The sequence below is a fragment of the Pinus tabuliformis genome, chromosome 4_1 (assembly GCF_031772625.1).
Source record: "Pinus tabuliformis cultivar Carrire ecotype Pingquan chromosome 4_1, CPIR1, whole genome shotgun sequence".
Taxonomy (NCBI): Eukaryota; Viridiplantae; Streptophyta; class Pinopsida; order Pinales; family Pinaceae; genus Pinus; species Pinus tabuliformis.
Genome location: NC_142303.1, coordinates 764,957,715 through 764,971,503, shown reverse-complemented (window position 1 = coordinate 764,971,503; position 13,789 = coordinate 764,957,715). Strand labels below are relative to the sequence as shown.

The 13,789-nt window shown below is 35.9% G+C and overlaps 1 long non-coding RNA gene across 1 annotated transcript; it reads right to left on the bottom strand.

Annotated features, from left to right (window-relative positions):
- Positions 1-3,423: 3,423 nt before the first annotated feature.
- On the bottom strand, positions 3,424-3,695 carry LOC149178405 (uncharacterized). The gene is made up of 2 exons (XR_016258851.1): positions 3,591-3,695; positions 3,424-3,470 (listed from the first exon to the last, which is right to left on the bottom strand). It is a non-coding gene; the product is annotated as an uncharacterized LOC149178405 (long non-coding RNA).
- Positions 3,696-13,789: the final 10,094 nt, after the last annotated feature.

Sequence of the window (13,789 nt, the reverse complement as noted above, 5' to 3'; positions counted from 1 at the left end):
CATTGATGTGGCCATGCCATTTGCAGCTACTCAGTGAGATTCGGCTCATGTCCAGTCCGAAATAGATAAGGAAAATAGCTTCATTGAGCACATCCAACATATCTACCAGTAGTTCCACGAAATTCTAGAAAAATAAAATGCTAAGTACAAGTAGCGACATGATCAACATTGGGTGCCACACAAGTTTCAGGTGGGCACCAAAGTCTGGTTGCATTTGCAAAATGAATGCCTTACAGAAGCCTATCGGAAACTCAAACCACTTCGATATGGTCCTTACACCATTACCAAGCTTGTGGGAAATAATGCATTTTAGCTCAATATTTCCCCATTCCTTGGCCTTCACCTAGTGTTCAATGTGGACCACCTTCGACCATACTTTCCACCATTACTAGACACATCTAATATTGCAAAACAACTCACACCAACAGAGTTAAATCCAAATTGCATTGAACAAGTTGCAACTGATTGAATCATGGACATAGAGATCAAGCACACTCACGAGCAGAAGATCCAACTTATTGAGTTTTCAAAACAGGCCAACTCCTACACTAGTGCAAGTGGCTCACCAGGGACCAAGTTCAGCGAAAGTTTCCTCATTTCATGGAGGAACTCAATGCAATGGGGACCATTGCTTCCTAAGGGGGGGAGGAATGATCTAGGTGGATATTGGTGGCCACCCGCCAATTCCACTTAGACCCCCACCATTGTTTCTTTAACTTTTTTAGTTTCCTTATTTGTAGCACAATTTACTATTTTTGGCTGTTTTTCGGGTCCTGAACTTTCGGAGCCGTTTTGAGGCCCTTAACGACATTTTTTGGGAAAACTGGAAGAAACATGGGTCCATCAGCTGATGTTCCTTATTTGAAAGTTGTAGTCCTTGGATAGATATTTCTAATGAGATATTGTGCACGTCAAACAAAGATCGTATGCCAAAGTTACGACCTTGGGAAATTGATGTACCAATTTATCCAAAACGAGGCCCATAGTTTGGTGCTTCATCTCCTAGGGTTGGGGTTTTGAATGTTTACGGCTTTCCATTGTTTCTCAACAATAAATAGGCCTTCAAGCCTCATTGTAAGACAATTCAGAGGCATGTAGCCACCACATCTCTCCTCAAAGATAAGCTACCATTGACCAAGCTAGTTTATTTCCATTTCTGTTTGTAAGCATATTTCGGTATTTTACATTAATGAAATGGAATATTGTTTCTGTTGTATCTCTATATTTCTGGTTATCTATGTAATTTGTTGTGTTCTTGTTTAAATCCAGATCACCCAACTAGATCATTACCTCTACACATATTTCTACTCTATATCATATGATTCCCAAGGATGAACACAAGTGTTCCAATAGGACCATGATTGCAGAAACCATAGACAAAACATCCACCTGGGCATACTTCGACGGATCTGCGCAACAAGATGGTTGTGGAGGTGGTGAGATATTGTATCTCAATGAGGATCATCATTTCAAATTAAAAATGGGTCTAGGAAGAGCACCAATAGTTATGAAAAACTTATCAGTCTCAGATGCCTTCTTTCATTCTCATTAGAAAAATGCTGCAGGCACCTACAGATTTTTGCAGATTCCAAACTGATCATTAATTGGTTCAACAAAAATCTATATCTCACGTGCATACACTTCGGAGCCTATTGGATGATGTCTTATTATTACAATCTCAATTTGACACCACTTTATATCATCATATTTACAGGGAAAGGAATCAACTTTCTGATCTACTATCCAAGGGGGCAGCGCACCAGCCTTGTGGTCACTAGATGATTCAATAGGAGAATGGACATGAATTCTACTAGTACTTCCACACACCTTATGATGATCAACTCTCCCAAGGGACAACATTGCCCTCATTTTGGCGATGATTCATTTTTCACTGATATATCTTGCTACACATCAGAATTGTTTATTTTTTTATTATCTCTTGTATATTTATCGTGGGATATCAAGTTACAAATATGTAACAAACTCCTTTCTATGTATGTGGCTTGACACGAGATTTTGATATATCCTTCTTGTAAAACATCTATAACATGTAATCTTCAGATATATAAAGAAAGTTACTATTTTTCCTTGAGGATAAAAACCCCATACAAAATTCGAATTAACAAATTTACAGCCGAACAAAATCTCAAAATTTCAACAACATAGCGAATCTCAAAACGATTTTCGAAGCACGTCGACCTACAAAATGTGAAGCAGTCGATTTATCAGAGAATTCACAAGGCACATAGGAGAAATGGGAGAAGGAGTCGATTTATTGGAGAATTCATAAGGCACATCGGAGAAATGGGAAAGTGCGTTGGAGAATTTGCACGGCTCCAAGGATTGGACGTCGTTGGCTCTGGTTTGTAACCAGTACAAGAAATTAGACGATAACACATCACAAGAGAACCAAGAGACCAATTTACGATGAAAATTCACCCATGTTATTCATGATTCTCTTGCACACGAGTTACACAAGGCGGTAATGGAAAAATGCAAAGAGGAGGGCAACGATAAAGAGATATATCATACAAATTTTATAGCAGGGAAAGCCAAAGGACTACAAGATAAAGTACAAATTTGTTCGTTTCCTCCCATATATCTAAATCTAAAATAAAACAAGAGAAGCTGCATCGCAGCAATTCCCTGCCAAGTTACTTTTACAAGTTAGTTCCACTGCATTAAAGAGTTGCCCAGCAACAATGTACTGTGCCATGTCATGACAAGAGATGACTAAGACGAGCTTGGAGCCGAATGAAAGGCATTCAGAAAATATCTCTTTGCTAAAGCAAGTTGAAATTATAAACTTTATGAAAAAACTATCTGAGAAATGATATGTGAGTACATGTTACAGGGAAGCTGCATCGCAGCAAGTCCTTGCCAAGTTACTTTTACAAGTTAGTTCCACTGCATTAAAGAGTTGCCCCACAACAATGTACTGTGCCATGTCATGAGAAGAGATGACTAAGACGAGCTTGGAGCCGAATGAAAGGCATTCAGAAAATATCTCTTTGCTAAAGCAAGTTGAAATTATAAACTTTATGAAAAAACTATCTGAGAAATGATATGTGAGTACATGTTACAAACGCCAGAAGTGATTCTACAGTATATGCTAAAGAACGCTGCCAAAGGAGGAGCTTGAAATTATAAAATTTATGAAAAAACTATCTGAGAAATGATATGTGAGTACATGTTACAAACGCCAGAAGCGATTCTACAGTATATGCTAAAGAACGCTGCCAAAGGAGGAGCTTTTACATGAGTTGGGAGGGTTTCCTCTTTGAGTAGCCCACCTATGTGACAGCGAACAATCTTCAATAAGGAAAAGAAAGAAACAATTTAAAAATCTAAAGCCTTTTAGAAATAAGAGGCAAAGCTTTACAAAATTTGGGATTATGCTGATGAGGGTTTACGTTCCGGAAGTGGCCCTTGGAACATAGTGTTCCTTTCAACATCAGAAGTCCCTCGAACTATCCTTGTGCAGCGTAGGCGAAACTTTAAGCTCGGTACCAGACAGAAACCCCAAGCAGCAGCTGGTTTCATACTATGCAGACAAAAGAAATCATATACTATCAGCCTGTAGGAGTTACCTGCCACCGCAAGTATAACCATCACTACCATCTCAAACTTCAGAAAGACCAGAAGGCGGACTGAAACCCTCACTATTTCAAACCATCGCAGAGCAACAAGAAACCTCAAAATGACAACAATGAGTCTACCCGCTGCCGAGCGCTGAAAGTTGGTTAGGGGATTAAGCCGTAAACCTCCTCCGCCATCGGATCACCTCATACAAGTATAACCATCACTACCATCTCAAACTTCAGAAAGACTCATCAAGATCAACTAGCACAAAGCAAGACAGTTGTCACAAGCAGTGGGAACCAATTGACAAGTGCTTGCAGCCTCCTGGACCATTCTTATGTCGCAGAGCCAAAATAACCAAATTAAAAAAAGACCAGATTCCATTGAGACTATTTGTCGATGCCCAAATCAATTGGATTGAAACGAAAAATCAAGGTTGCAAAGAGAGTTTAGCACATTTATTATTCCTACGAAAATGAAGTCGATCAATTTACACAGCATCTGTGCATCTATCAACCGCCTCTATCGCAAAAGTCAGTGTGCTTTCACAAAATGTATGGGTAAGTCCTGGTGTCTACTTTTTTACAATATATGGTCGACCTAATTTCAACCTGGCATATGACTTTATACCGGAACAAAAGACAAAACGAATCGCGTATCTTTTGATTTTATGTGGTATTAGTCACAATAATTAAGATTCTGATCTTGCATTATCTTTGAAATGCAGCTTTAAAATACTCATTGTGGACTAACCGAATGCTTGAAAAGATTTAATCGTTCAACCTAATTGAAACTGCATCGACTACAGTGTACTGTGTAAGATTGACGTTTTCTTGACTTCTGCACACGTGGTCAGTAAGGGCTCCCGCAGAGATTATGAGCGAGAAGAAGAAAAGGAAGACGTAGAACCATCAAAATTTACAAATGCCGTGATTTACAAAAACCTTCACTGAAAAGACATAAAGCGAATTACAACACGCGGTTCGATTTTGCGTTCAATGTTTTCATTCACTCGAATCAGTTCAAAAAGGTAATAGTACATTTATATGCCTGTAACCAAACTAGTATTTCAAAGTATTCTGGAACCGTCACATGTGAATAACTAAAATCACATTTCAATACCAAACCATTAAAATCACGACAATTATCTTTCAAACGTGAGTAAAAGATTTAGGTCTCTGCCAAATTGGCAAGGGAATGGTAAATCGTCTCGTGGCGAAGAAACATGCCGAATACCCGACGCGTGTCAAACGCATGCACAGATAGTGTAACATGTCAAACCGGCTTTATCGCCTTAGCGTTGCCATTATCGCCTTCGCTTAACGCGTGACCTGGATGTTTCAGGGCATCAGTTATGCCAAGCTAGCTAGCTTGCCACCCATCAGATTCAAGCTTCGTTCCACCCTTAATCTATTCGGTACTTGGTAGCTCCAGGGATCTTGCAGTTGGGCCGGTGTCTATTGCTTCTCTGCTTCTCGGAGCAATTTGCCCTGTTCTTTTTACAGGATCGGAGGGAGGAGAAACCTTCGGAAGCGTCCCTGCAAACAGTGGCTCCACGGGTGCCTGTCACTGCACAAAGAAGATTGAACACCCGGGTCACGAACCCATGTCTCTTTGCTCGACTTCGAATTCTCGTAATTACTGGCCTTTCTTCGGAACTGGTTAGGGGTTCTGGTTCGCTCGTCCCCGTGCCTTTCTGTAGGTATCGATCTCGTCTTGCAAACCTCAAGTCCTGGGTGGTCTTTTTTTCCAGAAAGGAAATCAGTGCCTTGCAATTCGTTTTCGATTTGCTATCCACCCTCCTGCTGGATTTTCCCCCGGCATCTGCACCGAGTCCTCATTTGCCTACGGTGTCCAAGCATTTAACAAGATATGTATTTAGCATTGAAAAACTTAAGAAGTATTGGAAAGAGCAGTGAGTTTATTTGCATCTATTGGACTCAAACTTGATTGAAAAGCAATAACCGTAGTTAAATGCGATAATATTTGATTAATTTTGTGTTATTGTGAGAATAGATGTCATTGAAAAATATTAAAAACACTCCCCAAAATTATATATTTTCTCCTAATTACAATTTTATTTATGATAATTAATGCATTATACTGTTATTGTATGGGGAAAAATAATATTACCAGCAAGTGTAACCATTTCCGTTGCGGATAGCCCCTGCGCTCTGAATAGTGAGATGATGGTGCTTAGATTGGAAGTGGGGGGTGGAATGTTAGCGTTTGCGGCGCTTAAGTTTGCTGTTGTCGAGTCTCGCCTCCCCAGCATCACCGTCCATGAAGGCCCACCCAACTGGTAATTGACAATTTTATATAACATATTCATTATTACTTGATATAATCAGGAGCGGTTCAGTTCCAAGAAATTATTCAAAACAAGAACGACAACACCATAGCTTATTTTAACGTATTCTCAGGAGGGTTTTAGTTCTAAGAAATTATTCAAAACAGAACGACAACAACAGAGCTTACTTCCACAACAGAATCGCGTGCAGCAATAGCAAGAATGTCTGCGCAAGAAACGACTCCGTTCAAAACTGCTCTTACCATCGATAGCCTTCTAATTCGCGCGGATTCAAGAAATCCCGCCACAGCCGAGACAGTCTCAGAGATGGCCGAGTTCAGAAAAGAAAGCCTCTGCAACAAAACGGCAAGCATCTGAAGCCTGCAATGGGAAATCTCCAGACGCACAAAAGAGCAGGTGGAAAGCTCCAGACGCACAAAAGAGCAGGTGGAAGACGAAAGAGGGGATGACTTGCAGAGGTTTGGCAATTGGGTTGCTCAGTAGGCGATATTTATCGCTGCTCCAGAACTCTCCCGGCCTCGTACAGAGGCAAAGCAGGTTCATGACACCTGCCGGCTGTCATGACACCTGCCAGCATCCACGGACAGCCGGACACCTGCAAAACAACATTAGCATATGTATGCCCATTCGCACTTAACATTAAACATTAAGGAATTAATGTTAGCATTAAAACGAAACCGCACACGGTCAGGGCCACTTGATTGTGCGTAAATACGAGTTTAACCTATGGTCCGGCCTCTTCCGCCTCGGGAAGAGGCCAAATAAGATGGCGAAGGTTAAAGCCGAATCCCACTTTGGTTATTTGCACATAACACCGCACATAACACCTCACAGAACTTTGTTATAAGCGCATAACAGACAGGGAAAGCACCACCGAACTAATGCTAAGTCGGGATGAAACGATTACAATAGTCCCTGCCGGATGCCAGATGGCAGGGACTAATAAAAACATGAAACTAAATTTTAGTAACAATATTTCTACTCTCACATGACTAAATAAGATGGTTAACCTTGTGATTTTTTAAACTCTTTGGATTTACAAAAATATATTTAGATGCACTTGAAATCGTAGTTGGTGAGAGGAGATATCTCCCCGTCATGCAAGATGAAGTTAGTGACATTACTTGAATGATGTATGGTGTGATGAATTTGGTCCGATCACTTGAACTATTTACGTATTTTTTTGGTACATTAGGTTTTTAATCAACAATTAAGTTAGTGAAATGATTTGAATGATGTACATTGTAAAGTGTTTATTTAGTACAATTAGGTTTTTATTAATAAATAATATGGTACTTATACAACACATAATTTTTTTTATTAATAAATAACTTTGTAAATTCATTTGGATGATGGATGGACTTACTTAATGAATTATGTTTTATATTCTATGTCTTTTAATGCATACACTGGTTTTTATTAATGAATAATATTAGTTGATAATTTTTTAAAAATAAAATTAAAAAAATAATTTTAACATTTAATTATATTTTTAAATATTTTAATTAATTCTTAGAAAAGTATAATTATGATATTTATATTTAAAAATTTTAATAATGTTATATTTAATATTTAATATTTATTTTTATTCATTAAAATAAAAACGAAAGTAGAAATAATTATCACCTTTAAAAATTTATCATTTATATGTTAATACTATTGGAAAAAATTGTTATATTTATATATTGAAAATTTTTGTTATATTTATATATTAATATTATTGGAAAAATATATTATATTATTTTTTATTACTATTTATTATCAACATTAATTTTATAAAAATCTTAAATATATCAATGTTAAATAAATTTATTTTATATAATATTTTTATATTTTCAAAAATTATTTAAAAATAATTCATTATTCCTAATCACTTAAGGGCATTTTCATGAATCTTATCACATGAGAATCATGATATTTTTACTTAATACTTATTAAACACTTTTAAATTTATACATTTTATCTTTTATATTTTTAATACATAATAAACAATAAATAAGAAGAATATTAAATCATTATATTTATTTTCATTGTTCATTGTTGGTAAATCTCCCACAATATTCATTTTTGAAAGCATTTGCATATACCATTAGACCAAAATGTCTGTTGCAAAATGGTGTACAAATGCATCAGAGAGCATTACATCATTTTGCCTAAATGTAATTGTCTTCTTGTTGCAATATGCAATTCTAATTCTCTATTTCCTTTTATTTTAATTTAGTTATATAATAGTTACTTTAAAAGGTTTCAGATGTCCAAAAGAATAAACAATAGATCACTTGTTTGTTATTCATGTAAATATCAAACTATGTAAATAACACCATAAACAATTTTTACATATACAAGAAATTTATTTGATGACCTTATTTTAAGTTTATTATTTAATTTTGATTCACCTCCTTAAATATAAAGTTAGATTGCAGATTTTTACTCTCTATATCAAAAGTTATTTATAATCATGACCATATAATCTTACCCTTGCGTTTATTCCCTTTAATCTTAATTACTCTAAAATATGAATTTCCCTTTGAAATGGTCTATTCATAATCACGGCCATATAATCACACCTTCATGTATCTTCACATTAATCATAATTTCTCTAAAATGAGAGTTGACATTCAAAATTGTTCATTATTGAAGTATGTATCATTATCAATTATTTCTCTACATCTATGGAGAACAAATACTTTGATTCATGTGTCATCTTTATTGTTTTAAATAAGATTATATGCATTGAAATTGCTTTTGCAATTTTACAATTATAATAGCTTGTTTGCTACTCCCAATCACTACAATTGTTGAAGTTATGAAAGAAACAAGTATTAAGCCATGGAAATATTAATGAGATCTACTAATGATTGTTTATCCTTATATCTTACCAGTAATAGGGCTCTTTTGTTTTCCCAATTCAAGTAAGGAAAAACTTTGTCTTTGGACAAAGAACCATAACGTAACAATAGACAAAACAAACTCTACAACAAAATAAAACATATTTGTAATTCAAAATCTAAATCTAATTTTAATTATCATTGTACAAAAAAATATAAACTTAAAAACCTTTAGTTAATTTTACATTAATCTTCTTTGGCATATCTTGGTGATATTTTACGTTTATCTTTTAAATTTTTTAAATAAAAATAAATTTTAATATCATTAAAGTAAATTATACAATTAATCAATTTATAATTAATTTGTATTGCTTGAAATTTATAGTAAAAAATAGTTACTTTGATTCAAGTTTTATTAATTTTTATAATTATATAAATTAAATTATAAATAAATATGAAAAATAATCTAACTAGTTTATTCATACATTATAACTAATATCTAGATGTTCCAACTTAGACATTTTTGTGCTTGTGCAAGACTCATGGTTTCACCACATTAAATACAAGTATGAAAATGTTTCAATTTAACAACACACATGATTTTACCATATTAAATACAAGTATGAAAATACTTTAATTTAACAACATCATATGATTGTTCTAATTAGAAAATTTTGTGATTTTGTAAATTGTTTTGGTCAAAATAATATTAGCAACGAATTTAAAAAGTTTAATCAATTGAAGGTTAATACAATCAAACTAAACTCTTTAAGAACATTAAATTTAAAACTAAGGCTTAAATTTCATCCATTATTATGAATACATCTCCTTCAATCACCCTGCAATGAAAGGTTTTTTTGTCTCTAATTTAACTATATTGAAATTGAGTGAGAGTATCTACAATGCAGCTCTTGTTAAAATGTGACAGTTGGTTTATACCTTTCAAAGTTCAATAATTAAACCAGGTGACACAAAATTCTAGTGATGTGGCCTTGTTACACATCGACTATGTTTCATAATAAATTTACTTATATAAGATTCTTATTTATCAATTATTTAGTAGAATTTAATTACCCTTTAATGGAGTGCAATTATAATTTATTGCCACAATACCTCAATCACAAATCTTGTAAAAACATCGCATTAAGAGAAATACCATCACAAATCAACAAATTTATGGAACTTTCCTCCATAACTTCTTCTTTATTAGCCATTGTAAAAAGATTACATAAGGGTCCTGAGACAAAGGCTTAGCACTGTGTACAACAAACAAGCCAAAAATAGAGTTTACCTACCAAAGGAACCCTACCACCGAGTTTCACCAACCCATTGGCTTGTCCTCACTCTATCGCAAAACCATACAATATCCCACACTCATCTCGCTCATTTTGTCTACCCTAGCACATAACTAGTCAAAACTCTTTGTTATCCTTCAATTATGTCTTCTCCTTAACTTCTTCATTCCCTAATTCTCTCCATCGTTTCGACTTTCCTACTACATTGTATCTTCTTGTGTTATGTTCATTGTGTTTTTCTCATAACATATGCACCTTTGACATATTAATAGGTCTCCTCCACATGTGGTTCTTCCATATGGTTGTGACCCTTCACATTCGGTTAGGTCAGCTTAAATAACATTAGGATCACCCCATATGTCAACTCACCGATTCATTATCATACCTTGATTTGGGCCAACTCATCCCTCGGTTAATCCTAATATTCTGATCGGTTCTTTCCATCATGTTAAATCGTTCAATGCTTCATTTTGCGGCATGTTTCCTAATTATGTCATGTCCTTTTGGCGTCATGCAACACCGATGATGTGCTCTATCAATCCTCAACTTCAATTCTCCATCACTTGGGCGGGTTATGTGTTCAATCGGGGCACTTGGTCATGTTGTGCCCTTTTGATGTTGGTGCCATGAAGTCATTCTCCTACGATTCCATAGACACCCAAGTGGGAACCCAGAATCTATTTTTTACCACTTAGATGAATGCTCTTTCCCATGCCTCTAAGTTTTATGCCACCATCTTGATTTTAAAAAGTGTTAGCCCAATGCTCAAAACATAATCGAATCCTCAAAACTCTGCATTATTTGCAATATGAACATCACAAATGGTGTGATGGTGATTTCACCCTTGGCATCCGAGTAGTAAAGAGCACATCCAAATCTAGGGCTTGACATCCTCCACAACTAAAATTTATTGTTGTTCGTGCAATAGCTCAGGCATGGCCCATAACCCCTCGGTCATCTCTTTATGGAAATTTCCATCATGACATATAACTCTTCTTGATGTTTTTTCTAATTGCAACTTTGGAAATCACTCCTACATATTCTCATGTGTTAGATTTGGTCATGTCACTTAGCTAATTAGGTAGCTAATTTGATCATCCCACTAAGTTTCATAGGAACTCATGTCTCGCTTAGTACAATTTCCTTGACCTCAAGTCATCCAAGCTCTCTCATCAAACTCCATATTGTTGAGGCACCACCCTAAGCACGCCCATGATTCAGAATCACCATCCAACTATAATAACATGCCATCTACTCATGCCTCAATGTGACTTAAAGGTGTGGTAGTCATGGTGACCACCACTCGCATAACTCATATTCTCCCCTGGAAGCATTCCTCCATTATTCGTCATCACATAGGATAGCGACGATGGATATCAATCAATCCTACCCTCTACTTCCTCAACTAGTATTTCTAATTCATGATTTTGTATCCAACCTCTTGGGCTCAGTGTCAATGTACAGGGTCCATTCTTGTCATGATGATACCAAGTGAGACCCTCTTGGTCACATCTTTAAATCTCGAATTCCATTACAATCTCCTTCGTGGATGCATTACCTTTTGATATATGATCCGACTAATTCATCCTCCTCTCTTATTCATTTATCACATCTATCATAGTGGTCTTGATGTTCACATGTTGTGATAGAAAAGACTCAATTTCTATGCTACTCATATCTCCACATGCAACTCTACAAAATTACTACTCATCCTTGAAGATGACAACCATATTCAATATTGAAATCAAGTCTCCTTTCTAAGTTTGGGATGTAACTACTACCAATGTAATCTTCACCTTTGTATGAACATATTGCTCCAATGAAGCCACTTATGCTTTATAGGTAAATTCCTTACCAAATAATCTTCTCCATAGATCCAACATGAAATGGGATTCTTCTCCTTAGTTGTACCTACTAGTATTCATTCCTTAGAAGTCTTATCCTTATCTTTGTCCTTCATTATCTTACCTTTATCATTGCACGCTTCTTCTTTTTTGTTCCCATCTATTCTATAGTCTAAAATATTCTTTATTGTCATGATAATGTCTACACGAGTATGGACACCTTGCTCCATGAACTCCTTCTTAGCCCATGGTTGTAGATTGCTAAAAAAAATATACCTCCTATTCTTATCATGCATTTATCTGATATCCAACGTACATCTTGAAAAGTATTTGATGTAGGTTCTTATCTTCTCAGTATGCACCAGAAAATTGAGATTATCTCTTTCCATCCACTCCTAATTTCTGTGGAATATACCATCCTTTCCAAGCTTCTCTCAACATCTTGGAACGTGTATACAATGAGACCCCTTCCTGGTCCACTTGGTTGGCCCTGGTGTTCACCATAGCCACCTTCTTCTTATAGACTTCAGATGTGACCTTGTTAAGTCTCACTCAAAATATTGACAATGTAACTTGTACCAGAAACCAATAGCCAAAACACCGTCTCTTCCCTCATTGCAGTGAATTATATGAGTCCCTTTCCCTAAAATAACCTAAAAGACAAAAACTAAACTAAACCTAGAATTTTAGACTGAATGTGGATTCCTTTGTGTGGTAACTACAAACTACTTACATGTCTGCTTTGATCTATACATGGAATTCCTACTATGCTCTTTAATTCCACCTACGTGTGGTGTGATTATGATCTCTAATACCACCTATCACAATCCCAAGGGCTTCATACAATTTCAAGGTGTCTTGTTATGCAATTGTGATCCTTTGAGCATGTAGCACTCATATGTTTCACCATTGTCTAGTGTAGTATAGTGTTACTTCACCAAACCTATGTCTCACAACAACCTTACTTATATAAGCTCTATATTATTAATTATTTAGTGAAATGACATAACCATTTAATATACTAGGAGTATAACTTATTATAGTACTTCAATTAAGAATTCATAAGAAACATGTTCAAATACTTTGCATTAATAACAATACCATTATAAGGGAACTGATTTATGGAACAACCCTCTGGCCTTCTTATATGTTATCGAATGTAAAAAGAATTAAATAAGGGTCTTGACATAAAGTCTTCGCCTTGTCTATAACAAACTAGACAAAAAATAATTTACTTACAAAAGAAACCTTGCCACCCAGTCCGTCCAACCCATTGTGTTATCCTGGCCTAGCTATCATGGCACCTTGTTTTCTCTGACTCTAAGCTTGCTCAGTCTTTCTACCCTAGAGTAGACCTATCCAGGCTCCTCACTCATCCTTGAATTTTATCTTATCCCTAGCTTGTTCTCTCCTCACTGATATCCTTCTTTTCAGCTCCCCTACTCCATCATATATTATTGTGTTGTGTTCATTGTTTTTTTGTCTCTTAACGATTGCACCTTCGACATATTGATATGACTCCTCATCATGTGGACCTCCCTTATGGTTGAAACCCTTCACCATTAGTTGGGTTAGCTTAACGATCATTCAGTTCAGACCGTGCGTCCGCTCACATGTGCACTATCATATCTCCATTTGGGTCGACTCATCCCTCGACTTGCAATTGTGTTGTGCCCTTGTGGCATCATGCCATCAAGTAAACATTCTTTTTCAATCCTCAACTTCGGTTTTCCATCACTCATGTGGTTTATGTGTTTTGTTGGGGTGATTGGTCATGCCACACCATTGTGGTGCCCATGCCATTAAGTCATCCTCATGTGATTCCATCTGCGCAAGTGGAAACCCAAAATATATTTTTTTTTCCACTTGATTGGGCACACTCCTACTGATGCCTCTCATTTATATGTCATCCTCTCAATTTCATTAAAA